The following is an 18952-nucleotide window of genomic DNA, read 5'->3' as shown; positions in this document are numbered from 1 at the left end:
TGATACTACCTCACAGGCAATTAGCAATCTTCATTCATATAAAACTTCAATCTAGGCTTTCAATCTATTCTTCTTTCATGGCTGTATGATGGGAGATCAATTGCCCATATTATGGCCACAGCAGCCTCAGGACTTTGCCTAGGGGAAGATGAATTATATTTGCTTCCTTTTCTCTTTACAGAAGGTATATAAGATATCTGCCCAAAACACTAGGTAGTATGGATCCAGTGGGGATGGGGTGAGGGGGAATGTGCTCCTTCTTGCCAGATGAGACTGTACCAGTCTGGGATGGGGTTCAAACATTATGTAAAACCACAGTGTGGTCTGTTTAATTTGGGCTAGTGAACCCAGGCACTATGGTTGATAAACTATGGTTGATGACTTACCAATAATCAGACCATGACTTAGCACGTGTTAACCTTGTCTAGGAAAGGGTAAAAGTGCCAACACAAGGCAGAACTTCAAGACAAACACTATTAAATTCTTGAAGGCATTCTAAGTAGCTTTAGCCTACATACAATCATTTCAAATATTAATTGAAATGTAAATGTCATGAAAATGTTATGGTTTTATATATATATAAAACTAGCTGTTTGACTATATCACTTTGCGTTTGCAAGTAAAGTGTCAGAGGGTCTGTTAAACTCATTCTCACACTCAGATATTTCAAATTTTAAAGCTAATTCACATTTGAGAACAGTAGATGGTTTGAAAGTTCATTCAGTTTCCTGTGATAATGATAGCCTGGGTCAAATAGACAACAAAATTAATTACTTTGGAAACTAAAAATTAAGTCAGTTTTTGGCTATCTATTCTTAATGTGCAATATAGTTCTTTTAGACCATACTACTATTAAAATTACATGGTCATTTATCACTTTACATTATCAGGTATTATATGGTTATTTACCATATAACATCTAACATACAACATTTAAAAATGATCAAGCAGGTTTTTGGGTAAACATTCTCAAACCTAATGTACACTATTGTTCTTATGGAATAGTTCTGAGCAAAACATGTTAGAACAAGGCTCTTTCTTTACTTTATGGAACTTAGAATTAGATTTAATCCTTGATTCAGGTTTTTTTAAATCAAAGTTGTATTGAAGAATATACTTTAAGAAATACAAACAGGGTAGTCAAATATGTTTTAGAGTGACCAAAACAAAAATAAACCACCAACCAAGATGTAGGCAAAACCATTTTGCATTGAAATTTACACACGGCAAACACTTTTATGTTTTAATTAGAATTTGTTTAATTTACACTTCCCAAACCTAAGTCAGGGAAGAAAACTCACAATACTTGACATATTGACCAATCCTTCTGTGCAAAATGTTAATGCTGCAGTGCCTAACATTAAGAAAAGTAAGGACAGTTCAAACCGTATCACCTCAAACAAAAGTACAGAGGATACCACGCATGAGGAAAATGTGATTAACCACATTACGTTTTTGGCTGCCAAAAACTGGCTACAGGCATCAATATCCATATGTCTGATTTATGATCTGCATCTTGGCATACATTCTTAAAAGTATTTGCACACTCTTTGAGGATCAGCTCAGAAGCAAGACAGCAATAAGAACTTGGTTACACAGGCTGAAAAATATCTTACTTACTATTCTGGAGAACTGTACCAGGGAGAGCATCTCTGAACTTTTCCCAAGATTTCTTTTCCTTCATGGTCAGATTGTTCTAAATCTCTTGTCTGCAGAAAGAGAATCCTTTCTCCCTGCACAGGAAAACAGCAATCTGACTATGAAGGAAAGTCTCTTCCTTCTTTCTTGTGGATGTGGGCTACAATTTTAATAACAGTAAGAGGAAAGTAATATTAATAATATTAATATTAAGCCTAGGTCAGTGGTCTGATTCAATAAAGGCAAGGATGCTCGTGAGTTGAACTCAGGTCCGAAGGTTTACATGGACACCACCATGCTTGTTCAACTTTCTAGTCTAGCTTAAAGTCTGCATTGTGTCCCAGCCAAGCACTAGCCGGGCCTGACCCTGCTTAGCTTCTCAGCGCAGACAAAACAACACTTAGCAGGCCACCTATCTCAGCTTCCCCCTTCCCCGGTGGCGGGCATTTATCTTTCTCTGGAGTCACCCATCCGCCTGAATGGCAAAGCTTGCTTTGACTCTGTTCTGTGGGAACAGGTGCGAGGAAGATCCAGGACAGGCAAGGGCCCTTTGCTCGGCTGGTTTCTCTCCGAATCTTCCTGCGGGCACAATCCGATTCTGAACCCCAGGGCTGTTACCAGCATTCGATCAGATCGCGATACATTCGTTTTAAGAATAAAAAAGCAGGCCCTCGTCTATTAGTTTGGGCGGCATCGCGCTCAAGATTCCCTGCCCCTCCGCTGTCCAAAACGAAGCCCTGTAACAGCCTGTTCGCTTCTACGGCAGCGATGGGTCCCCTTCCACGGCATCTCACTGCCCAGGCTGCTTCTTGTCACACGCCGCTCACCTGTACGCGAGAGCCTGCATCCCACTTAAACACGTGGCCAGGCGCCCCGCCACGCAGCGGCTTGCGAAAGAGCCGCCGCCGCCGCCGGAGATCTTCCCGCTCCTTCCCCCACCTCTCCTCCCCGCGGATCCTAAGGGCCAGCGGCTCTCTTCGCCGATTCCTGCCTAGATCGCTCCCGCTCGCCCTCGCCTCTCGCCGCCAGCCGCCTCCTGGAATCTCCGGGGGCAAGGAAGAAGCCGAGGGAGGGGGCGCGGAATGAGTCACGCTTGAGCGAAGCAGGGAAACTCCAGCTGCTCCGCCGAGGCCAGCGCTATTAAAAGGCGCATGCGCGCCCGGAGCCTCTGCTCCGCTCCCCACCCTCCCTTCTTCGCTTTCCCCTCTCCCTCCTTTCCTCCCTCCCTCCCTCCCTCCCTCCCTCCCTCCTTCTCTCTGTCTTTCCCTGCCGGCTGGGTGCTGAAGTTGGGCGGATGGCAGCAAACGAGCTCCGCTAGGGACCAGCTCCACCAGCCTTTTCCCCGGGATCGTTCAGTGCCAAGCACACACCACCAGGCGGGGGTGGGTAAGATGGACCGCTTTTTTCTCTCCTTTCAACCCTCGGCTTTGGACAAATCGCTGGCACCAAAATGTCTGCTTTACAGACCGGTGCCTGGAGATATACCTCGATCTCGAGCAGACGAGCGGAGGGAGGCGAGGGGCAGAGGAGGGAGGGGCTGCCTGCCTGTCTGCGTGGAGCGCGAAAGCAAGAAACTGGTGGGGCTGACGGCGGCCAGAGGTGCACGTCTGGGTTTCTTGGGTGCCTCGGTGTGTGTGTGTGAGAGTGAGTGTGTGCGCGCGCACGCGCGCGTGTGTTCGAATTGTGTGTGTGGTGGGGAAATGTTGTTTCTCTCCAGTGATGCAGAAAGCGGGGGGAGGGAGAGAGAGGGAGAGGGAGAGGCTCGGCGTGGTGGCTTCCCCGGACCTGCCCTCCTCACGCTCGGTGCCACCCGGCGGGAAGATGCGGCGGGGCTGAAGCGAAGAATTTGAACCTGGTCGAGGCAGGAAGGCAGAAGAGATCGGAAATGAGAAGCGGGTTGGCGGCGTTGAAAGGGAATCTTAGGAAAGGGAGGATTGGGGAAAGAAAGGTGGGGAGGCGGGAAAGAAGAAGAAGCTCCATAGAAGTACAAACGTCCTTTGCAGATATAGAAAGAGATATTTCCCCCCTTCTTACCAAGAGATAATAGAATGTTGGAACCCGCTCAGCCTTCCCCAGTCTCTGCCACCTATAGAATCAGTCCCCTTTCTCTCTCCCTTTCTTTCTTTCTTTCTTTCTTTCTTTCTTTCTTTCTTTCTTTCTTTCTTTCTTTCTTTCTTTCTTTCTTTCTTTCTTTCTTTCTCTCTCTCTCTCTCTCTCTCTCTCTCTCCCTTCCTTCCTTCCTCCCTCCCTCCCTCCCTCCCTCCCTCCCTCCCTCCCTAATCTCCTTTTCTCCAGCTCTGCTTTCCACCACCCTCTATAAGAAATTAGTATTCTTTCCTTAAAACAAACCATTCCTAACAACATCACAGATTTCATCAGGAGGAAAATAAAAGAAAATGAATCCTGAATCTAGAGTAGCAGCTTTGGTATGAAGGGGATACTGACACACAAACACATACACACACTTGTAATGGAGGCGGTGGGATGCAGAGCTTTTCCTTGTCATTCCTAGGGTCGGCCAAGAAAAAATTTCCTGCCCTCAGGAGTTTCTTCTGCTTGCCTGCGACCTGTTTATCTCCTCCTCCCCCAGTGCTCTTCCAAGAACATTGGGTCCATGAAGTTGGAGGAGAAACTCCTCTGGTACTTATGGATCCAGAGGTGGCAAGTGAGGGGGTTTGTGGCTGCTATAGAGACGGCCAGCTAACAGGACGCTTGTTCTTCTGACGAGGCAAGAGCAGCAGAAGGGATCTAGCAAGGTTGAGTCAAAATCTGCCACCGCCCCTGCCACTCATTGTAAGGGCATCTGAAATTTTGGCTGCTTCATAGAATGCCGTGGCAGAATTGCTGGCTACCCTGCTGGTATAGAATGCAAAGAAAGGGAGAAAGTACCCGATTTTCATCGGAGCTTTTCCCTTTCAGAATCTCCACCTTTCCCTCCAGGATATAGCACGGTCTGATGAATCAACACTCTATTCTATTTGTAACTATCTTCTCTGCTTCTGTTACTCCTTTTGTAGTTTCAGATTGCTGTAGTCTCCTGCAAGTTTAGACAGATGGTCGGCTCAGTCGAAATCTTTTATTCCATACCAACTTTTAAGAACTGGAATCAAAAGCTACAACATTGGCCTTTAAAATATAGTTTTGTTATAATCTGTTGTGTTACGAATCACTCCAGAGTGGCTGTTATGATACTGTTTTAAATGCACAGATCAGGGATTATACTCAGATTTAATGTGGGGCCAATGGATGTGTTTTCCCCAAAAGGCCTATTAAGCCTTCAATACAGTATATTTGTAAATGTGTATCACAGACTCCTTACTTTCTAATAATGATTCTTGTTATTCTAGTTTTCCTAAACATATAGGTGCATATATGCAGGGTAGCCCCTAGCAAATATCCAACCTGTTTTGAATTTGTTCATTTATTCTAATAGATATTCCTATAAACAGAGCTCTTCCAGAGAGCATTTGGGCCTTGATCCATCTTGGTTTGGTTATAGTTTGATTTGGTGAATTTAATCTTATCCATGTTTTGGATAAGTTTGTTAGTTTGTGGACCTTTTATCTGTATATTTTTGATTTATTGCTTCTTATGTATCCTATCAATAAACTACTGAGGTTCCTTAGGGATTCAGCATTCTATAAATGTAAATAATCATAATAATAATATTCTATCATGTGTTTTGTTAGATAGTTTACTCTGAAATATTAACATGGAATTTATGGAAAATTAATGTCAATGTGGTTATTTCACTGCTTTTCTATTGCCTGAGATTTGCCTTCTGCTTCCTGCCTCTCTTCTCTTGCATATTTATTCAGGTAAGCCACATTGAGTTCAGTGAGGGTTATTTCCAGAAGGATGTTCATAGGATTGCAATTTCAGGTTTGAACCAGAAAAGTAGCTTCATTTATGATCCCTTTAGAAAAACCAAATTAGCTGGGCTTAAGCATTCGTGAAAGGGTTCTCAAAAGAATAGTATTTTAAAAGGATATGAGTGAAAAGGATGGATAAAATTCAGTGGTGATAGAATTTGATCTGTATATGGTCAGAAATGCTCTTACATATTTTGCATTGATGAGGCCAGTGCTAAACTGTATCTCTCTCATTCAGAATATCATAAGTGTCAGGGGACAGCAAAACTTCAAACAACTATTCCTCAAGTCTCTTCAGCTTGACCCATTCTCAAGATCTTCCTAGGTTCCACATTTTGTGTTTCTCATGCCTGCGTGACATGTCATATTTAACTACTTTGGAAACTTTGTTGGAAGGTAGTATGTAAAATATTTATAAAAATAAAAAATATTTGGAAGCTATGTGAGGGATATGGAGGTTCTTACATTGTCCCTGTATAAATCAGACCTGTTTATGATATGTGTAGATGTCTTTGGTGTCAAAAAGGCCAATTTTACATTTGAAACACCAATCAGTTAGATCCTTGACAAAGTTAGTTTTTTCCTAATTGACATGTTATCCTATACTACTTTTTGCTAAAAGTCTGAGAATCTCCTGAAATATAATTTGACTAGGTTTACTATAAAAGTATCGTTTTTATTTTCCCTCTCATTCCCATCTCGCAAATGAGAAGAACATAGTGCTTCTTCTAAAGATAGACAATGCCATAAAAGAAAGCATTAGGATATGAAAATATCAGCCTTCCCTGTCTTGCTCAATACATTTGCTCTTAGTTGGAAGAATCCAATACTTCCATTTAATTCCCAATCATGCTGTTGACTGGGACTCTTAAATTCAAGAGATTATAAGAGAGTTGTTATTGACCCCTTGTACTAATACACTTCTGGGGTATACTCTACTTCAGGTCTAGTCAATAAAGAGAGCTTTCCTCTAAACACTGCAAACTACAAAGGAGCCAAATGGACTTATAGATACTAGTCGAGGAATATGCGTGCATTTGAACAAACAGGATAGAAAGGCAGGTGATCCTAGATGCTCCTAGGGTAATAATATCTCCAGAAAGGATTCAGAAACTATATCTCCCATACAACGATAGTAAAAAAGCCTTGGTCTTTTGCTTACTATTTTCATGCTCTGCCTTTTAGATTGGCATGTTCTATAGCCATAATTCTCAACCTGTGTTGCAGGGACTAGAGGCAATTAATGAAAATATTGCAAGCGGTCCCTAGTTGGAGAACTAGTCAATTTTAAAAAAAAAATTAAATTGCCAAAATATCAGAAAATCACCAAATCTTTTGAGAGGTTGGCATTCACATCAAAACATTTTGCAAAATTTCAGGTAGGAACGCTGACATATTTTGAGATTTGGCAACCTCATGATATTTCAGACTAAAAAAAAATAATAATTTTGGGTCTATGGACACCACTGAGGGGGGTTATTATGCCACAGTGCCTGAAGGCATTGTATTGCATATCCCTGGGTTATGCAATTGTCTTCAAATAATAATAAAAGGAATGGAAAAGTGTAGGAATCACTGTTTTGGAGTTCATAACTCTTAAAGACAGTGCAGGCCTCTTTCCACTGTCTCTTTTCTATTATCTAAATCTGATTACCTAATTTCAAAAATTTCTTTGGGACTCTGCTACTTAATATATCTGAGCCATTGGGCTGTTTATCTAAATTTCTCAAAACATTTCTCAGGCTGTTTTCTGATACTTGATATCTGTGGATGCTACATTTTTTATGGATGTCTCCCACAAGTTTAGCAGCTGTTTGTTGCTCAAAGCATAGCCATAGCACTCCTTCCTCCATTTTTTCCACATAACAACAGTGTGAGGCAGGTTAGGCTGAGAGAGGATGACTGGTTCAGACTCACCAAGTGGGTTTGTGTGGCTGAGGTGAACTAAACTTCAGTCCTGATCCTTACCCATGACACCACAATGGTTCTCTTTAGATGTTTCCATGGAAGGCATTTCTACTGCCTTTACATCATTGTGCTATATAAAAGTGTTCTCCCTGAAAGGAAGGCAGTGCATTTGTGTTGTTCTTGAAACACTATCATATATAGAATAGATTAAGTTTAAATATATTTGTATGTGCATGATTTCATCATAGAATGTATGTTTTCTCTGAAACAACCTGTTCTTATTTTCTGTTGGAGCGTTGGCCTGCAGACTCTCAAATCAGAAACTTCTCTAAACTGGGTATAGGAAATGGTGGGTTTTTTTTTGTTTTTTTGTTTTACTCAACAGGCAAAAGAGCCACAGGAAGTTACCACAGCCCATTTCTTAAAAATGCAGTAGCATATATCACACCTGTCTTTTTCAGTTCTGAAGTCCAACTGTTCAAATAGGTTTTCTTGTCTTAGACACTAGTGTCTGTGCAGAATAGGTGGTTACTAGTACTTGATGCTTGATGAAGCTCAGCCTTTACAGGTGACTCATATCATAGTCTTTATACTTGTTAGGTAATTATATAAACTCACCTTTCCAAGTCCATTGGTCACCACAGTCACTTGCTGTAACGTAGCAGTTCCTCCTGGGACTTGGATGATGAATGGGAAAATGAGTCTAGCATCTAATGTTTCCTTAGATCAAGCACTGCTAGACTCTCAGATGTACCCATGGCAGCTACCCAATCTCTTCTTGGAAATCTTGTTTCTTCCTAGATGAGTTCCATTTTGGATAAACACTTCCTATGAATATGACTCATGGTTCATCCCTTTGGGGTTTTATGACCACTGACACCCTGTCTGGGCTCTAATGCCGTTTTGTCTTCAGGTGCTGGCACCTTGGTTATGGCTTTCACCTTGTTCTTATCTGGTTTCACATTACTTTGGTGATAATATGTCCCATGTAGCTCACTTCATTGATCATAAACTGTATTTTGTCTTTGTTGAAACAAACCCCCATTGCCAGAGGCCTTTCCATCACTTCTTTAGAAGGTCATCATGCTCTGCTTTGTAGAAGCAGGAGTTATCACATCATCAGCTATTACATGCAATTCTTCAATATTTTCAAAACATTCATGGTTCTTTTGTTGGAATATTTCACTGGTTGATTTGATGACAAAAGATAATGTAGTGAAACTGTGCTGCCCCAATGGAGAGTTCAGTGCGCACAGCTCTGTTCAGACATGGCATAAGGAATTTCCCTGCATACATGAATTACCAGTGGTAATTCAGGTTCTGTGTGGATATAATGTTTTCCTGGAAAGCAATCCAGTCTTTAAAATACCTCTTGGTGCATCTGAATTTAATCGTCTTTGCTTTCTGGCTTTGGGCTGTACTATATATTACCAATAGAGGTGAATATGTGTAGCTCAGGATTGAACTGTGGAGTCCTTGGGGTTCTCTGAGCTTGGTTTTTTTCTTGCAAATGTTTCATTACCTGGCTAGGTAACATCTTCAGTGCTAAAATGGGCTATATGTATCATGTGTATGAGATCCATGGTAATGTGATGATCCTGGTTAAGTAACAGTGGCTGATTGTCAGTGATTATGAAGAACTTGAGGTCTTTTATAAAGATAATATCTTTTGATTTCACATGTGATATCACCAAGGCAGTTAGCAGTGTTTTGATAGCCTACCTCTGGACATTTTGACCAAGTTGTTCAGCAGTACTCTCTAGCATGGTATTTGCCATAGAATCACTGGCCAGTTTGAAGCTGATCTCCAGTTTTGTTGTTTATATACTATACCTCACTGCCTGCACTTTTGAGAATACATGCTGTCATTGAGCACTTAGTGAGTCTATAGTCTTGGTGGTTTTCCCAGTTCAGGTTCAGAACTCTGTACTGCACACTTTGGTGAAATGATCTGAACCTTTACACTTCCAACATAAAACCTTATAAGCTAAGCATGTTCTAGGTTGATGCGTTTGTTCACAACTACATGTGATTTCACTTGTGCACATGCCTCTTGATCCTTGGGGTTGCTAGTTAGCACAACCCATCAATCTGATGGTGGTCTTAGCAGGAGGGTTCACTTTTCTCACATGACAGATATCTCTTGACATGCCTTGTAGCTGAGCCCAAGTTAATGGCTTTGGATCTGCAGATAAGTGCTACTTGTGAACTTGGGACAATGACATCCTCAGGTCGGAGGGGAGGGTGTCAAACAGGTCAGTCTGATTAAAGTAGCATTGCACAATTGTGATGTGAGCACGGCTCCTTTTGTGCATAAACTAGAATGTTGCATGCATGTCCAAAATGGGCAGAGCTTCCATCATTTTAACGAAAGCAGCAGGAGCCTGTGGATGCCCATGTCCGAGGACAGGCACAGTGACATCAAATGCAAGAAAAACCAACAATTTAGAGGTTGGTTTGGCCAGAGAGCTGACTAATGGAATCCTGTAATACAATTTTATAGGAAGAAGGCTTGGCAATTGTTTCTACTTGAATTTGCATCTGGTTTCCCATAATATCGAGCTATCTTATGCCTGTTTAGCGGAATCTAGGCTTTGTTGAATGATAGCAGTGATGTGTACGTTAAGATTCTGGCCATCTCTAATGAATCATCTAAGTATCTTGTCCATGACACACAAACAACATCAATAAGAACAGTGTGAAAGGACTGAATTCTAAGATTTTGGGTTATCTATTTCATTTGCACTTTGCTAAAAGTAAGTAAAGCTCTTCAAGTCCTGGTGACTTCATGTAGGGCTAGATGGTTTCCTTGGCAGCAATTCAAAAGTGTTTGCCATTGTTTTTTTTACAACCCTGATGTTACCTAGAAGTAAGCTTCTCAACCCTAAGTTGGTCAGGTTCTGTTTACCAGCACAAAGGTTTGTGATAAACACCAAATTCAACATTTCAGCTCTTCCTTTGAAAAGAATGTTTTTATCCCTTGCCACTCATTAAAGTAGGGGAAAATAAATCATACAGAATACCCCCAATAAATGCAAAAAAGGGTACAGGTTGGAGAATTCAGCTTTTATTGGAATAGTGCCAAACTTTAAGTTACATATATTTTTGATTATTTGGAAGAGGAAAGTTCACATCTTTAATAATATCATGGAAATCATCAAAGAAAAGTAGGGTGTTATATACAGGAGTCTGGTTCCATGGACCTGTCACAGCCCAAACAATGATCAGAAGCATGGATATTGCGGCTGCACCTTCTGTTGAGCGCATGAGCCTCCTCTTTGCACTTTTCTCAAATCCGGGGAGAAAAACAACAGACATTTACCTGCCTTTTCTTGTTATGTTTGACTTAAAGTAGGCCTTTTCAGGTTGTGTCCCACCAAGCTAAGGACATTGCACTGAGACTTGGTTCACTTCCTCTTTTTGCTACCTACTTGAGTAAAATGATAAAAACAGGAGGTTGTCAAGTACCAAAGGCTGGTGATATGGATGGGTTTTTTTCCCTCCTGAACTTGAAATCCAGCAATATTTTCTAGACAGAAAAACAGGTGCATGCTTCCAAAGCTATATGACAGTGTTGTCCAAACTTGGCCACTTTAAGATGAGTGGACTTCAACTCCCAGAATTCCCCAGCCAGCCATGCTGGCTGGGGAATTCTGGGAGTTGAAGTCCACTCATCTTAAAGTGGCCAAGTTTGGACAACACTGCTATATGACAATTAGTCACTACCACTCAGGATATATGCTCTTTCTCAGAATCACTGTCAGTGGCTGAAGGACATAATGAAGAAGATGCTACTGCACTCATGTCCTGCTTGTAGGTCTCCCTCTATCACTGGTTGGACGTTATGGGAAAGAGAATAATGGAATAAATATACAGTGCTTGGTTTGTTTATGTGTTTACGGCTAATTAAATGGAAAACATTATTATCTATTCTCTTTTTCTGTAGTTCTATATTTTGCTACAAAGACATTTAGATGTTGCGCTGAATCACAGTTTAGAGATGCTCCACTAACAGTTTTTAGAGGGCACGTTCTCATGATGCAGCCTTTGTCTCCTCCTCAGCCCACTATGGAAGCAACCTGAATTCGTTCTTAGCTGTGTCCAATTTTAAAACACTGTTGTTTGTCTTCTCCCAACACAAATCTGGGTGTATCCACAATCTTCAGAATCTTGGGCATCTACCAATTTCCAATGAAAGGCTAAGGTGAGCGTGGGCATGTCTCTTCCATTCTGGCTACTAGGCACTATATCCATGGCCAGGAGAAAATGTCACCTACCCATTTAAGGTGCAAAGTGCTGTTCAGGCATTATGTGGGCTTTTTATATGCACCAGTGTCCTGGTGTCCTGGAAAACTGTCAGACCTGTTATTAAATATGTATTCAATAGTTTGGGGGGGGGGGGAACAGTTTTTTTAAAAAATCAGCAATCAGTTTAAACTAAGAAATGGGTACATTACTGGTTCTATCCTGTTTGCATTAAATTCTGCCAAGAAAGAGTTTTGCATAGCCACGCTTTCTATTATTTTTATTACTTTGGGAAAGAGGCAGTGCCTATTCTAACATCATGTGGCATACTCTGTGAGATACACCTAATTGTTGTCAAATGCAGCCACTCATTGCCAGCTCTGACATTCACTTGCAGCATTCTTACCAGTTTTGAATATTTTGGAGCTGGGGTAAAATTGATGTGTGTTGTGCCAGTTTCCTCCTCTAGCCCAGGTGACAGGGAGTCAGTAAATGTGTCCATTAGTCTTCTGAAATACTGGCAAACCCCAGCCCAAGATTAGCCCAATCAGCAAGTCTGGAGTGGAAGATGAACTGGAATGAAATGAGAGAGAGCTCAACTTGCTTATCGATCTTCCAGAACACTGGCAGACCCATGTTCAGAAATAACCTAAGTGACAGGTTACTGGTGTGGAGGGTTTCTATACTGGCAACCTGTCATAACTTGAAAGGTGGCTAAAGCTTGAATCCTAGGCACCTGCCCACATTTACCAAATCTTCCCCGCCACACTTTTAAGGAGAGCAGTCAATGGCTGTTTTCCCCACTGACTGAGAATGCTGGGTGAAAGGGGAAACATAGCCAGAGAAATCTGCCCTGAGATTATGGCACAGCATTACTAAAGCAGAGCAGACCTCAACTGTCAGGTCAGTGCAAATTGTACTGGCACATTTTTCAAGGACTGTAGGAACACACTTCAACGCACCTGAGAGGAACATCCCTTAGAATGTATCCTTGTAATTCTCGTTCTGAAGAAGTGTTACTAAGGATAGGGAGTGTCAAAATTTCCAAACATTTCTACGAGTTTATTTTTCAGGAGAAAAGGGCATTTTGTAAAATGCATTACTTTGTAAAATTAATTAGTAATGTAATGAATTGGTAAAGTATAAGTCAAATTTAGCAACTGGAAATAATGTTAACCTAGACAGATCTAGAATCAACATTGTAATTACCTTTCAGGTGACTTTCTAGGGAAAGCAAATTCTTCAGATGTTCTAATATCAAAAGAATTTTAGTTTCCATTTTAGCTTTCACTGTTTCCTCTTAAAATACATTTCATAAGAAAAGTATTTCCTATTGAGTAGTCAGGCTTTGAAACAATTTCAAAGTGAAAATCTGAATTTGTTTGAATGTAGCTTTAAACATCACTAAGCACTCTCATATTTTTTTTCTTTACCAAACATTTCAGTTAAACCATTTAAAATAACTTTCTAAGCATTTGCCTAAAATGCAAAATTGAATACACTTTATTAAGTTTAATTCAAATAAACCATGTAAATTAGAACAAATCCAGATATACAGCAGCAGTTTATTTTTTAAATTCCATTTTTTAAAAATCATAGCAACATAGTTGATACAGCCCTGAAATATCCTTTTTTTTTTTTTTTTTAAAATAAAAGCATTCCTCTTTTTCCTATACCTTCTCTTGGAATTCTGTAATAATGAGTTGGGAGCTCGGCTGAGAAATCTGCCACTTAGAAGTTCTTAATATGGCCCACCAGACAGTCATATCTTTCAAGGTCTTTATGCGTTTGTTGGGTTGTATTAAGGTTCAGAACCATACCACAAAGCAGAGTGCATGGACCGTCTCATGCTGGGGAGCATCAGTTACAGCCCTTGTACTGTTCCCCTTAGTTGAATAAGTTGCAGAGTTTAATCTGGCATCCCTAAACTGGACTGCTTAGTTCTTGTAGAGAATGCTAATGTTTAAGTAATATTCAGCTGCCAATCCAGTTGCTTTTATATGTAGCATAGATAAGGGCACCGTCTTGCTATTCAGCTCAGGCAGCCAAATGATGAGTTGGTTTTGCTCAGAAATTATAAACCCAAGCCATGATTCTATTCTTAAAACAACCTTCTGTACCTTTCAATGGGAAATCTAAAAACTCAGACATAGAATATGTTAGGACAAATTTTCCTTAGCATCAGCCTAAGATTTAGGCTGCAGATCCTTTTGTAGATGCATGGGTACAATCAGGATGAAATTGATAGGAGAATACAGAGTGAATGGAAAATTCAGGGGTGAGAGATTTTACAGTGACAACGCCTTTTGAACTCAGGAGCTGTTGATCTGGCACACAAGATTATAAAGGCTTCACGCTGCAGACACTGGACTGGTGCTGGCCTGCTTCATTCACTGCATAGTACTGGTATATTTAGTTCCATTTATTTAATTCTCATGTTATATAGATCCTTGGTGGAATGGGGGAGGATCAGTTGTTTGAATTCGTTTTGGAAATAACAGAATTCTGTATGAGCTGACAATTGCTTGCAGAGAAAGAATGCATATTAATAGGTCATTTAAAAACTTCTGTTTAGCATGGTTTTGATCACCCATTTTGTAAGTGGTTTCAAATCCTTGTAATGATACTTAGTACTATACAAGGATTTAGAGTGTTCAGAGCAAGTCATATACAAGATGTTGGGTGGATCATCCAGTATCTATATAGACAGTAGCTTTATCTTGGGATATAGAAGAATATGCTTGTTGCTTTCAGAACCGGTGAACAAAGCCAAATATATATGCATGTCTGTATGTATGATCGAATCCTCTACTTACAGTCTGAAGTAAGACCAAAATGTGTGGTGGCAAAGCACCTCCAGGTGTCCTTCAATTACATTGCGGTCCTTTCCAATTTAGTTCCTGTTGTGGTTTTGGAACTAATGGCTTCCACTGGGAAAAAGCCAGCGCAATTGTGCGCAAATACCTGTAAGTGGATTTCAGTACCACTGACACCATAACCTTTTGCTGAGATGGGACTGACAGGGCCTGTTTTGAGAACAGCCTGTCTTCATTTCAATATTCAGCATTTGTCTTGTCAGCTGTGCTGTCCAACATTTACATGAAATATGAGGGAGATATAGGTCTACATACCACTAACATGATATCTATCTGTCCAATGCGACTCTAGCAGGGAAAACTTCATCGAGGCAAAGATAATGCCCTATTGGTCAAATGTGCCAGTGAAAAGACATTTGATAGATGTACTAATGTATCATTTTTGTATTGTAGTATCCCCTTAGATACAATAAATGTTCTGCCTGGGGCAGGATACTCCTGGAATTTTGACCAGCTTAATCTTGTACACCAGTAGTACCTTATTGCAAAGAAAGTGGGATATAAGCCTGCCCATGGACATAATTTCATTTCTTGGTTTCCTTTCCAGATCCTCCTGCCAACTCTTATCTGACAAAGGGCAGTAGAAGTAAAGGCTTGTCACTCAGAGGTTATACTTTTCCTGTGTTCCGATGTTGACTTCTTTGGAAATACTTTATTGCCATTTTTGCTAATGGGAATTGCTAGAGTTCCTCAGCCCTTTGACTTAGCTTTCTGCAAGACTTTTCCAGCCTTGTATTTTCTTATCGATTAGGCTATAATGCCTATCACCCCAGCCACCATGCTTCAGGAGTAGTTGGAGTGTATAGCCAATATATTTTGCGGTGCATGAGGTCAAAGAAAGGTGCTGTATAAGTGAAATCTCTGAGTCTATGTGAATATAGAAGTATGTCTACAAAGAAGGCACAGCGTAGGCTCCATTGTTACTTCACATAAGCAATTGTTGAGCTATATTTTGAATTATGGAAAACAATTTGTAGGGGAAATTATTATTTCTTCAGTACTCTTCCTCAATAGATCAAGTGGCCCATTTACTTATAAAATATACAGGACAAACTCTTCACAAACACTGTGTTCACAGAGGCTTACAGGGGGAGGAGGCAAATGACAAAATGTGCATTGTGATGTCATGACACAAACTCTATCCTTTCATACTTGTATTGTGATGTTGCACACAAGTTCATAAAAAGTGGTGTTTGGGACAATGGACATCCCTGTGTGCTCAGTAAGCTTAATTGAACTCACTGCCACAAATAATAAGGGAGAGTGAGTGATCAAAATGCAAGGATCCCTGTAATGAGAAAAAGAATTTAAAAATTAAAGCTACTATTTTTATTGTGAAAGCTTGGAACTGATATGACTGAAAAACCTGCCTGCCTGCCTGCCTGCCTGCCTGCCTGCCTGCCTGCCTGCCTGCCTGCCTTCCTTCCTTCCTTCCTTCCTTCCTTCCTTCCTTCCTTCCTTCCTTCCTTCCTTCCTTCCTTCCTTCCACGGAATAATTATGAATCCTAATGCTAATCTCAGAAATATTGGCAACTCTTCACATTTGTTGGGTGTATTAATTTGATGAACACATCTCTTTAGTCCTGAGTCCAAATCATTTATGAAAATGATGAGCAAGCCCAGACTGGGACATTTACCTCTGGGACCTCTTGACATCTCTTTATAATTACTTGATAAATACTTAATTGATAATTACTCTTTCAGAACAGCTTGTCATCACATTATATACACACCTGATGATAGCTTCTTCCTGCCGTAGTATTTTCTTTTCCTTTTTAATCATAAAGATGCAATTTGGTAGAGCCAATAGGAATTGATGCTGGGTGTTTTAGACTACCATCTTGTACATAATCAAGATGCAACATTCCCAACAGAATTAAATACTCCAGCCTTTCCAGTCTGATATGTCAGCCTTCAAATTCCGTAAGTGTTACCCAGTTCTAACAAAATGTCTGGATGGATGAGTTCCAGATGGCTTCCTTTTTTTTTTCATTACTCCCTTTGTTGAATCCCACCCTCTCCATTTTTCCCTTTCATTGCCTTCAGACAGTTCCTTGCTCTTTCTTTTGCTCAGTCCATTTTGGGGTCTCAAGCCTATGTATTTTTTCTCCTCCACCTATCTCTATATTTGGGATCTCCTGGCCTTCATCAAATTAGGCTGAAGACCAAATACATAGGTTGTCCTACCGGCCTCAGGAATGAACTGCAGATCAATGAGAACATTAGATGTATTTTGTCAGATTGCCAGCAACTCTGACACTTTCTGTATTCAGTGATGTCATAACTCTTTTCAGTAAATGTACTTACTCCAGTGCCAGGAAAGTAAATTTGGACACCATCCCTATACCCACTGATGTGACTAAATTCAGTGGAGCTTATTAGTGAATAGATGTTATTCATACCTTTATAATGATCATTTTTTCTTTAATTGTATATTTAGCCCACCTATCCCATTTCTTTTCACTGTATAATCTCTGTCTCACAGAATTCTTTTACAGCACATTTCCTGAACATAAGTGCTTCCACTCCCAAAATTTCAGTCCTAGCTTTTACATTTTGGCTATATGTTTAAAAATATTTCATTTTCATAATTGTATCTATGTATGATCAACAACTGCTGAGGGGGTTATATGTTAAGACAAGGATATCAAATACTGAGTATTACAAAGTGTCCCAGTTTAGTTTCTTTTACAACAAATAAACAATTATCTTGTATAAATAACATTAAAATAAAATTTAGCATTAAACAGGTCCATTAAACAAGTTATATCTTGCTATATTTGAATGCTTCCCAGGAGTATATGTGACAGCAACAGCATTTAATTCATGAAATCATAGTCTACTGCAGTATTTCTCAATCTCAATGATGTTAAGATGTGTGGATTTCAATTAATGTTGCCAAGGTTGAAAAACATCTGAATGTCTACTGAATTAAAAAAAATATATCCTCAGGTCAAACTTGGTTACTAGAAATGAACCTTCTTAAGCAGATTTTACCAGTCCTTATAAGATGCAACCCATCTAGATACCTCAGACCATGGTCCCCAAAAGCCAATGTCTCCTATCAGTGCATCCTGCATAGAGACTCACTGACTGGCAATATTCTTCTTTCCCTTTCTAGTCCTAATCCATAGACTGGAAGGATATACCAGTATACCACCTGAGCCTCAGGGCCTTGAGCTTCCTTCTGAAATGTTCAAACTGTGTGGTGATACAATTGTTGCTATTCTTTGAGGTGTAATTTGTTCCCCCATGTATTGACTATTGACATGAAGAGAACATTTGTTAGGGATTCCTCCCAAGCAAACTGCTGTTAGCTTTCCTTGTTTGCTGGTTCAGTGAGCCCATGCCCTGCAGCCTGACCTGCCTTATATTCCACTTCCAGTCTCTGGACTCATCTTCCTGTCCTTATTACAATAATACAGAGGCACCTTGGTAACTGATTTTAAGAGACATATCCTCCATCTCCTCTCCAAATCATTGCAGAAGCAGCCTAAAGTTGTCTAAACTGTTTTCTGTTTTCTCCTGACTGAAACCTTGCAATTTGGACAGTTTATGATGCTTCATTGATGAAACAGTCCGTGACACTATATCTGCCCCCTGCCCCATTAGCTTTTTTAGTCTGCTGTTTGTTTAGTTGCTGAGCATTGCTTTTTATGTCCATTTTGTCTTGGGGTGCAAAAAAGACCAGACCCTTGGCTTAGTAGACCTACTAGCCAGGATGGATGGATGGATGGATGGATGGATGGATGGATGGATGGATGGAGAGAGAGAGAAATGGAAGTGACACAAGACTATTGACTTTCCAGGAAATCAATAGACCAAAAAACAAATAGCTGATTTGACTGGTGAGGTGTAAGAGGGACATGGGGTGAAGCAGAGCAACACAACTCCGTAACTTAGCTGAGCAGCCTTTCCATTGCAAACCTATTTGCATGGTAGAGATATGAAGCAGAGAGGTTGGGAAAAGAGACAGAAAGGCAGCTGGGATGGGGGGAAGGACATAACATTTTCCTAAAGAGGAAAGATTCTCTCAAAATTGCAATCCTTGGTGCCAATTCTTTACAAGACTATAAAGTCTGTGAGACTTGCATCCAAGGATATGTTGCTGAATTTGTCCTTTAATAAAATTTGTTAGTCTGAAAAGGTGCTACCAGATCCCTGCTGATTTTCAGTAAAACTGTCACTTTCTGATATAAAGAAGTGGAAGCGATTCTGATTATTAAGAAAGAGGAAGAAGAGGCATTTTTAGTTTGGGTTGGTTTTTAATCCCAGGAGACTGGTAGTCCTGTGAGAAGGGGGATGGGGAGGGGAGGGGAGGGGAGAGATCCACCTGTCTGGCCAGCGAGGCATAAAAATGTGTGGGAAAATACCCAAAGTCCCCCAATCTTGATCCACCTTATGTTCTGGGGA

General features: G+C 40.5%; 1 protein-coding gene across 3 annotated transcripts in view; it reads left to right on the top strand.

The window, feature by feature from the left end:
- The first annotated feature begins 2862 nt into the window (after positions 1 to 2862).
- The window catches only part of RGS17 (regulator of G protein signaling 17), a 61041-nt gene continuing 44951 nt past the window's right edge, over positions 2863 to 18952 (top strand). The window contains exon 1 of one of the 3 annotated variants that reach the window (XM_025174937.2): positions 2863 to 3020. The gene's annotated coding sequence lies outside the window, so the exon portion shown is untranslated. Of the gene's footprint in view, positions 3025 to 18952 lie in introns of all 3 variants that reach the window. The other 2 variants (XM_025174936.2, XM_007441067.3) reach the window with 2 other exon arrangements.

Source organism: Python bivittatus, unplaced genomic scaffold (genome assembly GCF_059951505.1).
Source record: "Python bivittatus isolate LINGU-HERP-01145 unplaced genomic scaffold, Pbiv_v1 ctg000020_np1212, whole genome shotgun sequence".
Classification (NCBI taxonomy): Eukaryota; Metazoa; Chordata; class Lepidosauria; order Squamata; family Pythonidae; genus Python; species Python bivittatus.
Note: the sequence above shows the minus strand (reverse complement) of the source record. Positions and strands in the feature narration are given on the sequence as shown.